At 45.0% G+C, this 12,285-nt stretch overlaps 1 protein-coding gene across 1 annotated transcript in view; it reads right to left on the bottom strand.

The window, feature by feature from the left end:
- The window catches only part of csmd2 (CUB and Sushi multiple domains 2), a 421,278-nt gene that overhangs the window by 81,144 nt on the left and 327,849 nt on the right, over window positions 1–12,285 (bottom strand). The gene's annotated exons all lie outside the window — the stretch shown is intronic.

The raw sequence follows: 12,285 nt of genomic DNA, 5'->3' as shown, positions 1-12,285 counted from the left end.
TCTTGACTGCATCAAACCGAGAGAAGCTAGCTAACTAAGCTAATTGAGGCTAGTCATAACATTAGCTGTACTGGAGTAAAACTCTAGAACATGACAGGTATGACCAACAGTACTGGAGTAAAACTAGATCATGTCTGTGGGTTTTATGTGGCCCCCCAAGTTTTCTGAGCCCAATAATGTATTTTTATTTTTATTGTTTTTAGTTGTTGGACATAAAAGACTGTAAAAGGAAATCAGCTCCAAGTGATTTAAATTTAGGAAATAAGCATCTAATAGATGCTCTCAGAGTGAAGCACCTCTTAGCAGTGGAACCCTGGTATACTATACAGCTGAAATATAAACTGTTTCCTTCACACACTATGAGGGACTCCCTCCATTGTGTCACCCCATGTCAACATTACCCCAACCTCAGTACAATGCTTATAGAAATAGTCAAGGATCTATTAGGGTTAGACTATTAACACAACATCCTGTAATACAGTACAGCCCAATCTGTTGTCGTCTAGTACTGTCTTTTTGCTAGCTAGGGCCATCTACTTTAAGTGCTGCCTGTCTTCCCAGTAGCCTACTTGGTGTGTGAAATGCTGACTGCTATTAACTTGAAGGAGCAGGGAAATTTGCAACTGTTGTTGTCGTCGTAATCAGTGGCTGTATTGGAAGGGGAGTGGTTTTTACACTCCTAGGCAATCAGCAATTAGTACCGGGAGGTGTGCTCTTCACCTTTGCAAGGCAATTAGCAATTAGTGTTAGTTCTTCAGTCTCCCTTGTTTTCTCAGCGGCAGCTGTCAACGGCGGTCTCGTCGCAAAACTAAGACTGTCGTCAAAACAAAGACAGTTCTGCAGAGTTGTTCTGTGGGAGTTGTTCGAGGAAGAAAGAGAGGAAGGCTCCACACCACTCTCTCACTTGAGTATCTTACCTAGTTATTTTCTGATTATCTAATTTTGATTTTACTCTTTTGTAGCTTTGTCAACTATGTGTGTGTTTTCTATACCGGTTCACTCCTCTCTCCTGTAGGCTTTACAGACACTCCCCACCCCTTGGCTGCAACTCTTCTAATGTAGCGCATAACCCATGTGGAAATCGAGGTCTCTGGCAGCGTTTAGAATCTGCGGTCAAGAACGCCGTCCCTTGGCTTTTCGGCCCTGATGGAGACATGGATCATAGTCCGAGAGCATCTGGTCGTCGTTGACCACACACAGACAGCATTTCTTCCATGCTGTCACTATCACTTAACATTGTTGTCATCGATCACCCACCAGGTGACACCTTGATAAGCTAATTTCCAGATGATGGCTCACCACTCTTTGTACATGGCGACTTCAAGCTCCCGACGTCTGCCTTCGATTCATTTCAACTCTCTCTTTTCCCTCCTTGCCTCTTTTGGCCTCACCCTTTCCCAATCACCTCCAACTAACAAGGCAGGCAATACACTTTTCCTCATCTTTACTAGAGGCTGTTTGCCTATTAATCTCACTGCAAACCCCTCCAGGTCTCTGATCACTACTTAGTTTCCTTTTATGTCTCCCTTTCCTCCAACCCTAACCACTCAGCCCCTACCCAGATGGTAATGCACCGTCACAATCGTCTCTCTCTCCCTCCCACTACTCTCTCCTCTTCTATCCTATCATATCTCCCTTCTACTAAATCCTTCTCCCTACTGTCTCCTGATTTTGCCTCTTCGACCCTACTCTCCTCCCTTTCCGCATCCTATGACTCGTACTGTCCCCTTTCCTCCACGCCGGCTCAGCCCTGCCCTACTGCTCTGTGGCTGAGGTGATTCATTGCGATCTTCCAGAACAGGGCTGCGGGCAGCTGAGCAAGAATGGAGGAGAACTAAACTTCCAGAGGACCTATCATCCTTTTACTCCCTCCTCTCTACCTTCTCTTCCTCTGTATACAATGCTAAAGCCATTTTCTATTTCTCTCAATTTCAAGCTTCTGCTTCTAACGCTAGGAAACTCTTTCCCACCTTCTCCTCCTTCCTTAATCTTCCACCCCTCTCTTCGGACAATTTTGTCATCCACTTTGAAATAAAGTTTGATGACATCCGCTCCTCATTCACTCAGCCTATTGAGTCCACTGGTCCCATTCACACAGAACTACACTATGCCTTGACTTCTTCCAGCATTTCTCTCCAGGTGAAATCCTGCAACCCAATCCCCTCCTCCCTTCTCCAGACCATCTCTGGAGACCTTCTCCCATTTCTCTCTTCCCTCATCAACATATCCCTGACCACTGGCTGCGTCAAAATGGCCGGTGACGCACCCCTCCTCAACAAACCAACACTTGATGCCTCTGGCGTCAAACTACAGTCCGGTATCCCTTCTTTCTTTTATTTTCAAAACAGTTGAGCATTCTGTCTCTGACCAACTCTCTCGCCATCTCTCTCAGAATGATCTTATTGACCCTAACCGGTCAGGCTTGAAGACTGGTCACTCCACCGAGACTGTGTCATGGAGGCACTCCACAATGCCAAAGCTGGCTGACCCTCCTCTGTTCTCATCCTCCTAGATCTATCTGCTGCCTTCAACACCATGAACCATCAGATTCTCTTCTCCACCCTCAGGGCTGGGCATCTTAGGTTCTGCACACTTTTGGATTGCATCCTACCTGGCAGGCCGCTCCTACGAGGTGATGTGGAGAGGATATGTGTCTGCACCATGTACTCTCACTACTGGTGTCCCCCAGGGCTCGGTTCTCCTCTTCTCTCTATACACCAAGTCACTTGGCTCCGTCATATCCTCACATGGTCTCTCCTATCATTGCTATGCGGATGACACTCAACTACTTTTCTCCTTCCCCCCCTTCTGTCACCCAGGTGGTGACACACTTCTCTGCGTGTCTGGCAGATATATCAGCTTTGATGTCAGCCCACCACCTCAAGATCAAACTCGACAAGCCAGAGCTGCTCTTCCTCCTGGGGAAGGGCCTGCCTGCTCAAAGACCTCTCCATTACGTTTGACAACTCCAGGTGTCCCCTTCCCAGAGTGCAAAGAACCTTGGCGTGACTCTGGACAACACCCTGTCCTTCTCTGCAAACATCAAAGCAGTGACTCGCTCCTGCAGGTTCATGCTCTACAATATCTGTAGAGTACGACCCTGCCTCACACAGGAAGCAGCACAGGTCCTAATTCAGACACTAGTCATCTCCCGTCAGGACTACTGCAACTCGCTGTTGGCTGGGCTCCCCGCATGTGCCATCAAACCCTTGCAACTTATCCAGAACGCAGCAGCCCGCCTGGTGTTCAACCTTCCCAAGTTCTCCCATGTCACCCCGCTCCTCCACACCACTTGCTTCTAGTTGAAGCTTGCATCCACCACAAGACCATGGTACTTGCCTACGGCGCAGCAAGAGGAACTGCCCCTCCCTACCTTCAGGCTATGCTCAAACCCTACACCCCAACCCGAGTCCCTACCTTCAGGCTGCACTCTAACCCTACACCCCAACCCGAGCACTCCGTTCTGCCACCTCTGGTCTCTTGCCCCTCCCACCCCTTGTCCCTCTCTCTCTGTCTCTTCCTCTCTCTATCTTTCTCTGTGTTGTTCAAATCAAATGTTATTTGTCATATGCGGCGAATACAACAGGTGTAGATCTTACCGTGAAATGCTTACTTACAAGCCCTTAACGAACAGTGAAGAGTGAGAAAATATTTTGTTAAATAAAAAAAAAGTAAAAAAAAAAAGTAACATAATAAAATAACAATAAAGAGGCTATATAAAAGGGTACCGAGCCAATGTGAGGGGGTTACGGGTTAGTCGAGGTAGTTGAGGTCATATGCACATGTAGGTAGGGGTAAAGTGACTATGCATAGATAATAAACAGCAAGTAGCAGCAGCGTATAAAAAGGGGGTCAATGCAAATAGTCCATTTGATTAACTGTTCAGCAGTCTTATTGCCTGGGGGTAGAAGCAGTTTTCCTGTAGCCCACGAGAAGCTCATTTGTCTTGATCACATTGAGGGAGAGGTTGTTATCCTGGCACCACACTGCCAGGTCTCTGACCTCCCTATAGGCTGTCTCATCGTTGTCGGTGATCAGTCCTACCACCGCTGTGTCATCAGGAAACTTAATGATGGTGTTGGAGTCGTGCTTGGCCACACAGTCGTGGGTGAACACTGAGTACAGGAGGGAACTGAGCACGCACCCCTGAGGGGCCCCCGTGTTGAGGATCAGCGTGGCAGATGTGTTGTTGCCTACCCTTACCACCTGGGGGCGACCTGTCAGGACGTCCAGAATCCAGTTGCAGAGGGAGGTGTTTAGTCCCAGGGTCCTTAGCTTAGTGATGAGCTTTGAGGACACTGGTGTTGAACGCTGAGCTGTAGTCAATTAACAGCATTCTCACGTAGGTGTTCCTTTTGTCCAGGTGGGAAAGGGCAGTGTGGAGTGCAATAGATATTGCGTCATCTGTTGGTCTGTTGGGGCGGTATGCTAATTGGAGTGGGTCTAGGGTTTCTTGGATGATGGTGTTGATGTCAGCCATGACCAGCCTTTCAAAGCACTTCATGGCTGCAGACACGAGGGCTTTGGGCCAGTAGTCATTTAGGCAGGTTACCTTGGCATTCTTGGGCACAGGAACTATGGTGGTCTGCTTGAGACATGTAGGTATTACAGACTCTGTCAGGGACAGGTTCAAAATGTCAGTGAAGACAATTGCCAATTGGTCAGCACATGCTCTGATTACACATCCTGGTAATCCGTCTGGCCCTTTGGCCTTGTGAATGTTGACCTGTTTATAGGTCTTACTCACACAGTCGTACGGAACAGCTGGTGCTCTCATGCATGCTTCAGTGTTGCTTGCCTCGAAGCGGCCATAGGAGATTTCTAGCTCGTCTGGTTGACTCGCGTCACTGGGCAGCTCGCCGCTGGGTTTCCCTTTGTAATCCGTGATAGTTTGCAAGCCCTGCCACATCCGACGAGCGCCAGAGCCGGTGTAGTAGGATTCCATCTTGGTCCTGTATTAATGCTTTGCCTGTTTGATGGCAAGTCGGAGGTCGTAGCGGGATTTCTTATACGCGTCCAGAATAATGTCCCGCTCCTTGAAAGTGGCATGAAATTATGGTCAGATTTGCCAAATGGAGGGTGAGGGAGAGCTTTGTACGCGTCTCTGTGTGTGGAGTAAAGGTGGTCTAGAGTTTTTATTTATATATGTTTTTCACTGGTTGGATGTGACATGCTGGTATAAATGAGGTAAAACATATTCAAGTTTTCCTTCATTAATTTTCTTGTTTTCTTATGGCCTTATACAGCTCGTTGAGTGCGGTCTCAGTGCCAGCATCGGTTTGTGGTGGTAAATAGACAGCTACGAAAAATATAGATAAACTCTTGGTAAATAGTGGGTCTACAGCTTATCATGAGATCGCGCACCAGCTGTTATTGACAAATAGACACAGACCACCGCCCCTCGCCAATGCACGGAAAACCCATCCAACTGAACATTATCCATGTCGTATTTCAGCCACGACTCGGTGCAACATAAGATATTACAGTTTTGAATGTCCTGTTAGTAGGATAGTCTCAATCGGAGCTCATCCAGTTTATTCTCCAGTGATTGCACATTGACCAATAGGATGGATGGTAGAGGCGGGCTGCCCACCCGGATGTATCAGCGTCTCCTCCCATTTTACATCATCAGATTGATCACCTTAGTTACAGAGCTCCAGTCGTTCCCTTGTCTCTGTACTATAAACACTCTCAGTAGAAATCAGTGGCCTGATGACATCTGCCTCATCCCTCCCTCTCCATGCGAATGACGGGGATTTGTTCCGGAAGCAACAGTAAACCCTTTGCGTCGCTCCAATGCCTTAGTATAATATGACCGTGTGTATGACCGCTAAATGACTGTGTATAATGGTAATGAACTCTTTGTACGCTAATGCCTTTAAAAGCTTCTTCACTTCCACGCTAACAACCTGGCCAAAACAGCTACATCATCCTCAAATACCTTGCACTACACTAAATCACCCACAAATAGCTGGTGTAATATACTAATTATATATTCCTTTTCGAATAACGCTGACCTTTTAGAGCATATCGTTTACAACCTGAGGTGGTAATCATCATTTATATACTCTATACCTATCACTGTTTAGCATAAACTAGCATAAGGGTTCCGAATAGGCTTCACGTTGACTACATTTTTTCTTGGGGGTGTCTTATGAGCAAGGGGCTGGAGTAACGTTGATTCTTGTAGGAAGTTATGGGCAGACAGAGAGAGAGAGAGAGGATGGAGGAGGAGAGGGGCAGAAGTGATTAATCTCATACCCTGCCGTCTCACCAGAACACCTAGCTAACGTGTGATTTTCCCTCTTCTCTGTTTCACACACACAGGCAGATACACACGCCCAAGCACTCACTCACTCACTCACTCACTCACTCACTCAACTCCTCACTCACTCACTCACTCACACAGACACTCTCTCTCAAACATGCGCAGACACACAGGAGCACACACAGGAGCACACACAGACACACACACATACACACACAGGAGCACACACAGGAGCACACACATACACACACACACACAGGAGCACACACAGACACACACACATACACACACAGGAGCACACACAGACACAGACAGACACACACAGGAGCACACACATACACACACACAGGAGCACACACAGGAGCACACAGACACAGACAGGAGCACACACAGACACAGACACACACACAGGAGCACACACAGGAGCACACAGACACAGACAGGAGCACACACAGACACAGACACACACACAGGAGCACACACAGGAGCACACACAGACACACACACATACACACACAGGAGCGCACACAGACACACACAGGAGCACACACAGACACACACAGGAGCACACACAGACACACACAGGAGCACACACAGACACACACAGGAGCACACACAGACACACACAGGAGCACACACAGACACACACAGAAGCACACACAGAAGCAGACACACACATACACACACAGGAGCACACACAGACACACACATACACATACACACACACAGGAGCACACACAGGAGCACACACAGACACACACATACACACACAGGAGCACACACAGGAGCACACACAGACACACACATACACATACACACACACAGGAGCACACACAGACACACACAGAAGCACACACAGAAGCAGACACACACATACACACACAGGAGCACACACAGACACACACATACACATACACACACACAGGAGCACACACAGGAGCACACACAGACACACACATACACACACAGGAGCACACACAGGAGCACACACAGACACACACATACACATACACACACACAGGAGCACACACAGACACACACAGAAGCACACACAGAAAAACAATTGTGTTTGCTCAACAGGAGGTTTGGCGTAGTTTCGATAGTCATGTCTAATACATTGGTGATGATTAGAGAGGGGAGCGCGCCGTCTCCCTCTCCCTGTACATTATAGATGCGACCCGCCATGATGGAGAGAGAGAATGAGTTGGGAAAGTAAAGAGAGAGAGAGAGAGAGAGGGAGAGACAAAAGGGAGAGGGAGGGATGAGGCAGATGTCTACGGCCACTGATTTCTACTGAGAGTGTTTATAATACAGAGACAAGGGAACAACTGGAGCACTGTAATTAAGGTGATCAATCTGATTATGTAAAATGGAAATGACAAAAAATATCCTTAAGCTTCTGATGGCTCTGCATCGGCCCAGTGGTTCATGTGACACACAGCCGTCTGTATGGAAACAAAGCCAATGTTTATATGATGTCTGTGTGTGAGGTAGACGAGTAGATTTAAAGTACCGGTCTCAGAGAAAACCCTGTCTGTTTATGCATGCACCAGCCAACATGTAGCCCCTGACCAACGGCATTGCTGAGACCTTCTCAAACTGACGAACGGCATTGCTGATACTTTTGACCTTCTCTTCTGCTTTCATACTCTTTTAAAAATGTAATATCACACTTTTTTTTATTTTAAATCACCCTCATCCCTCCATCAGTGATTGGCTCAGTCACAGAGTTGTCATGTGAGGGCCATGACCTCGTAAGCTGTCCCTTTCTGTGCCTGTCGGAAAAAAACATGAGCCGAGGGGGGCTTAGAGACAGACACGGGGTCCTACAGGCTAAATTAAAAGACCCTGCTTTTCTTTCACTCCGTTCCCTCAGAGTTATACTGCATCAGAGATGAGACCAGGCGTAGGTCATGCTCAAAGGGTCAGGCAGCTGACCCTCAGAAAGGCAAGGTGTTTGTGATGGCTGAGGCATCTGCAGTTATTAACTCTAGACAAATAGGTTGGTCACTGTGACAGAGCTAAACTTATAAATAGGCTAAGCAGACTAATATGACAATAGAACAGAGTAGTCTGACCAAGGACCACAACACATCCCAACAATACCACGGAGCCACCCGTAACAGCCAAGCAACAGTACTTCGAGGCCCCAGGGAGGTGACATAACTATTCAAAGCTAAGCTAAGCTTTAACAGGTCAGGGTGACAAAACTCCAAGTCTCCAGAAAGGTGACATCACTGTGCTAAGCTAAATTTAGCTAAGCTAAACTAAGCTGACCTAACACTGAGCTAAGCTAAACTAAGCTAAGCTAAACTAAACTAAGCTAAGCTGACCTAACACTGAGCTAAGATAAACTAAGCTAAGCTAAGCTAGTTCTGAGCTAGCTAGCTGACACATGCACAACACACCTCAAAGACTATGTCAATGTCACTGACCTACAAAGACATTTTATGGGTCAGCGTGACAGTACTGTGTTCTTTAAGTCTATGGAAAGATGACATCACTGCGCTAAGCTAAACTAAGCTAGCTCTGAGCTAGCTAGCTGACATGCTACATACGCATCACAGATTAAGGGGGGAAATTAAGCTTTTGTCCCGCCATATTTATTCAACACTTTATGTGTAAATATTACCTACATATCCCGTATGCTGCTCACCTCATGTTCCATAGCAGGGACTTAAATAATACAGTCCTCTCTTTACATTCCCATTACAATAATATGACAAACTAAGCATTATCTTCCTGTAGATGTCTCCAGGTATCATTATGGGTGAAGATGTGATTGAGGCCGTCTGGCCACACACACACACACACACACACACACACACACACACACACACACACACACACACACACACACACACAGTTTTCGTTAGCCGGCAATTGCTGGCTTTTGACCGATTAAAAAAATGAAAAGCAGATTAATAGAAATGTTGCCAAAATGACCGGGAACAAAACATCCTGTTGAAAAATAATGCTTTTTATACACTGGTGGAAAAACCTGTCAATGTAAATACATTTGATTGTAATGCTTATAGTATATAGGTTAATTAGCATAATTTAGTGGAATTAAATGGGTGTGTATTAGTCATCATGACGTGTGTGTTAGTCCTCATGTCGTGTGTGTATTAGTCCTCACGGTGTGTGTGTTAGTCCTCACGGTGTGTGTATTAGTCCTCACGGTGTGTGTATTAGTCCTCATGTTGTGTACATTAGTCCTCATGGTGTGTATTAGTCCTCATGTTGTGTACATTAGTCCTCATGGTGTGTGTATTAGTCCTCACGGTGTGTGTATTAGTCATCACGGTGTGTGTATTAGTCATCACAGTGTGTGTATTAGTCCTCACGGTGTGTGTATTAGTCCTCACGGTGTGTGTATTTGTCCTGATGTCGTGTGTGTATTAGTCCTCATGTCGTGTGTATTAGTCCTCACGGTGTGTGTATTTGTCCTCATGTCGTGTGTGTATTTGTCCTCATGTTGTGTGTATTAGTCCTCATGTCGTGTGTGTTAGTCCTCACCCCCACTTTACAATTTTGAGCTGTAGGCAGTAAATCTGGACATTTTACTTCATATTATGAGGCATGTCTTACCTTGCTTCAAAGTAGCCTATAGCCAAATTCTAACCAATGATTTTATAAGGACTTCATAGGCGCAGTGTGTGTTTCAAGTTTGGGGAAGCTTACAATTTATCCTACCATTTCTACCGATTTGTGTGCTGATTTGCATATGCATATTTTCAGAGATGTCACGCCCTGGCTCTGGGGACTCTTGTATGTTGAGCCAGGGTGTTAGTTTCTTTGTGTAGTGTCTATGTTTCGTTTTCTATGTTCTGTTCTAGGTTATGTGTTTCTATGTTGGCCGGGGTGGTTCTCAATCAGAGGCAACGAGAATCAGCTGTTGCTTGTTGTCTCTGATTGGGGTCCATACTTAGGCAGCCTGTTGTGCACTTGTGTTTTGTGGGATCTTGTTCCGTGTTGGTTTGTGTTCATGACCGAGGACTTCACGTTTCGTTTTGTTGTTTTGTATTTTGTATCGTGTTGCTAGTACACTATTAAAGAGATGTACGCATATCACGCTGCGCCTTGGTCCAATCATTATGACGATCGTGACAAGAGAACAGTTTCATTTAATTAATAACGTGTTTGTTTCTCTAAATCATTGTCATGTGGTTAATCAAATCTGAATTAAGATGATACAAATCTAAAAGTTAAAATTCAACTACTGCTCCAGCCTTATGGAAACACTGATACACCGGGATCCATTGGATACAGCAGTAGGACTATAACTACCATAGAACTCAGAGACAGTCTATAGACCAATACAGCAGTAGGACTATAACTACCATAGAACTCAGAGATAGTCTATAGACCAACACAGCAGTAGGACTATAACTACCATAGAACTCAGAGACAGTCTATAGACCAATACAGCAGTAGGACTATAACTACCATAGAACTCAGAGATAGTCTATAGACCAATACAGCAGTAGGACTATAACTACCATAGAACTCAGAGATAGTCTATAGACCAACACAGCAGTAGGACTATAACTACCATAGAACTCAGAGATAGTCTATAGACCAATACAGCAGTAGGACTATAACTACCATAGAACTCAGAGATAGTCTATAGGTCAACACAGCAGTAGGACTATAACTACCATAGAACTCAGAGATAGTCTATAGACCAACACAGCAGTAGGACTATAACTACCATAGAACTCAGAGATAGTCTATAGACCAACACAGCAGTAGGACTATAACTACCATAGAACTCAGAGATAGTCTATAGACCAACACAGCAGTAGGACTATAACTACCATAGAACTCAGAGATAGTCTATAGACCAACACAGCAGTATGACTATAACTACCATAGAACTCAGAGATAGTCTATAGACCAACACAGCAGTAGGACTATAACTACCATATAACTCAGAGATAGTCTATAGACCAATACAGCAGTAGGACTATAACTACCATAGAACTCAGAGATAGTCTATAGACCAATACAGCAGTAGGACTATAACTACCATAGAACTCAGAGATAGTCTATAGACCAATACAGCAGTAGGACTATAACTACCATATAACTCAGAGACAGTCTATAGACCAATACAGCAGTAGGACTATAACTACCATAGATCTCAGAGATAGTCTATAGACCAATACAGCAGTAGGACTATAACTACCATATAACTCAGAGATAGTCTATAGACCAATACAGCAGTAGGACTATAACTACCATAGAACTCAGAGATAGTCTATAGACCAACACAGCAGTAGGACTATAACTACCATAGAACTCAGAGATAGTCTATAGACCAACACAGCAGTAGGACTATAACTACCATAGAACTCAGAGACAGTCTATAGACCAACACAGCAGTAGGACTATAACTACCATAGAACTCAGAGATAGTCTATAGACCAACACAGCAGTAGGACTATAACTACCATAGAACTCAGAGATAGTCTATAGACCAACACAGCAGTATGACTATAACTACCATAGAACTCAGAGATAGTCTATAGACCAACACAGCAGTAGGACTATAACTACCATAGAACTCAGAGATAGTCTATAACCCAATACAGCAGTAGGACTATAACTACCATAGAACTCAGAGATAGTCTATAGACCAACACAGCAGTAGGACTATAACTACCATAGAACTCAGAGACAGTCTATAGACCAACACAGCAGTAGGACTATAACTACCATAGAACTCAGAGATAGTCTATAGACCAACACAGCAGTAGGACTATAACTACCATAGAACTCAGATATAGTCTATAGACCAACACAGCAGTAGGACTATAACTACCATAGAACTCAGAGATAGTCTATAGACCAATACAGCAGTAGGACTATAACTACCATAGAACTCAGAGATAGTCTATAGACCAATACAGCAGTAGGACTATAACTACCATAGAACTCAGAGATAGTCTATAGACCAATACAGCAGTAGGACTATAACTACCATAGAACTCAGAGATAGTCTATAGACCAAC

The sequence above is a fragment of the Coregonus clupeaformis genome, chromosome 16, assembly GCF_020615455.1.
Source record: "Coregonus clupeaformis isolate EN_2021a chromosome 16, ASM2061545v1, whole genome shotgun sequence".
Classification (NCBI taxonomy): Eukaryota; Metazoa; Chordata; class Actinopteri; order Salmoniformes; family Salmonidae; genus Coregonus; species Coregonus clupeaformis.
Note: the sequence above shows the minus strand (reverse complement) of the source record. Positions and strands in the feature narration are given on the sequence as shown.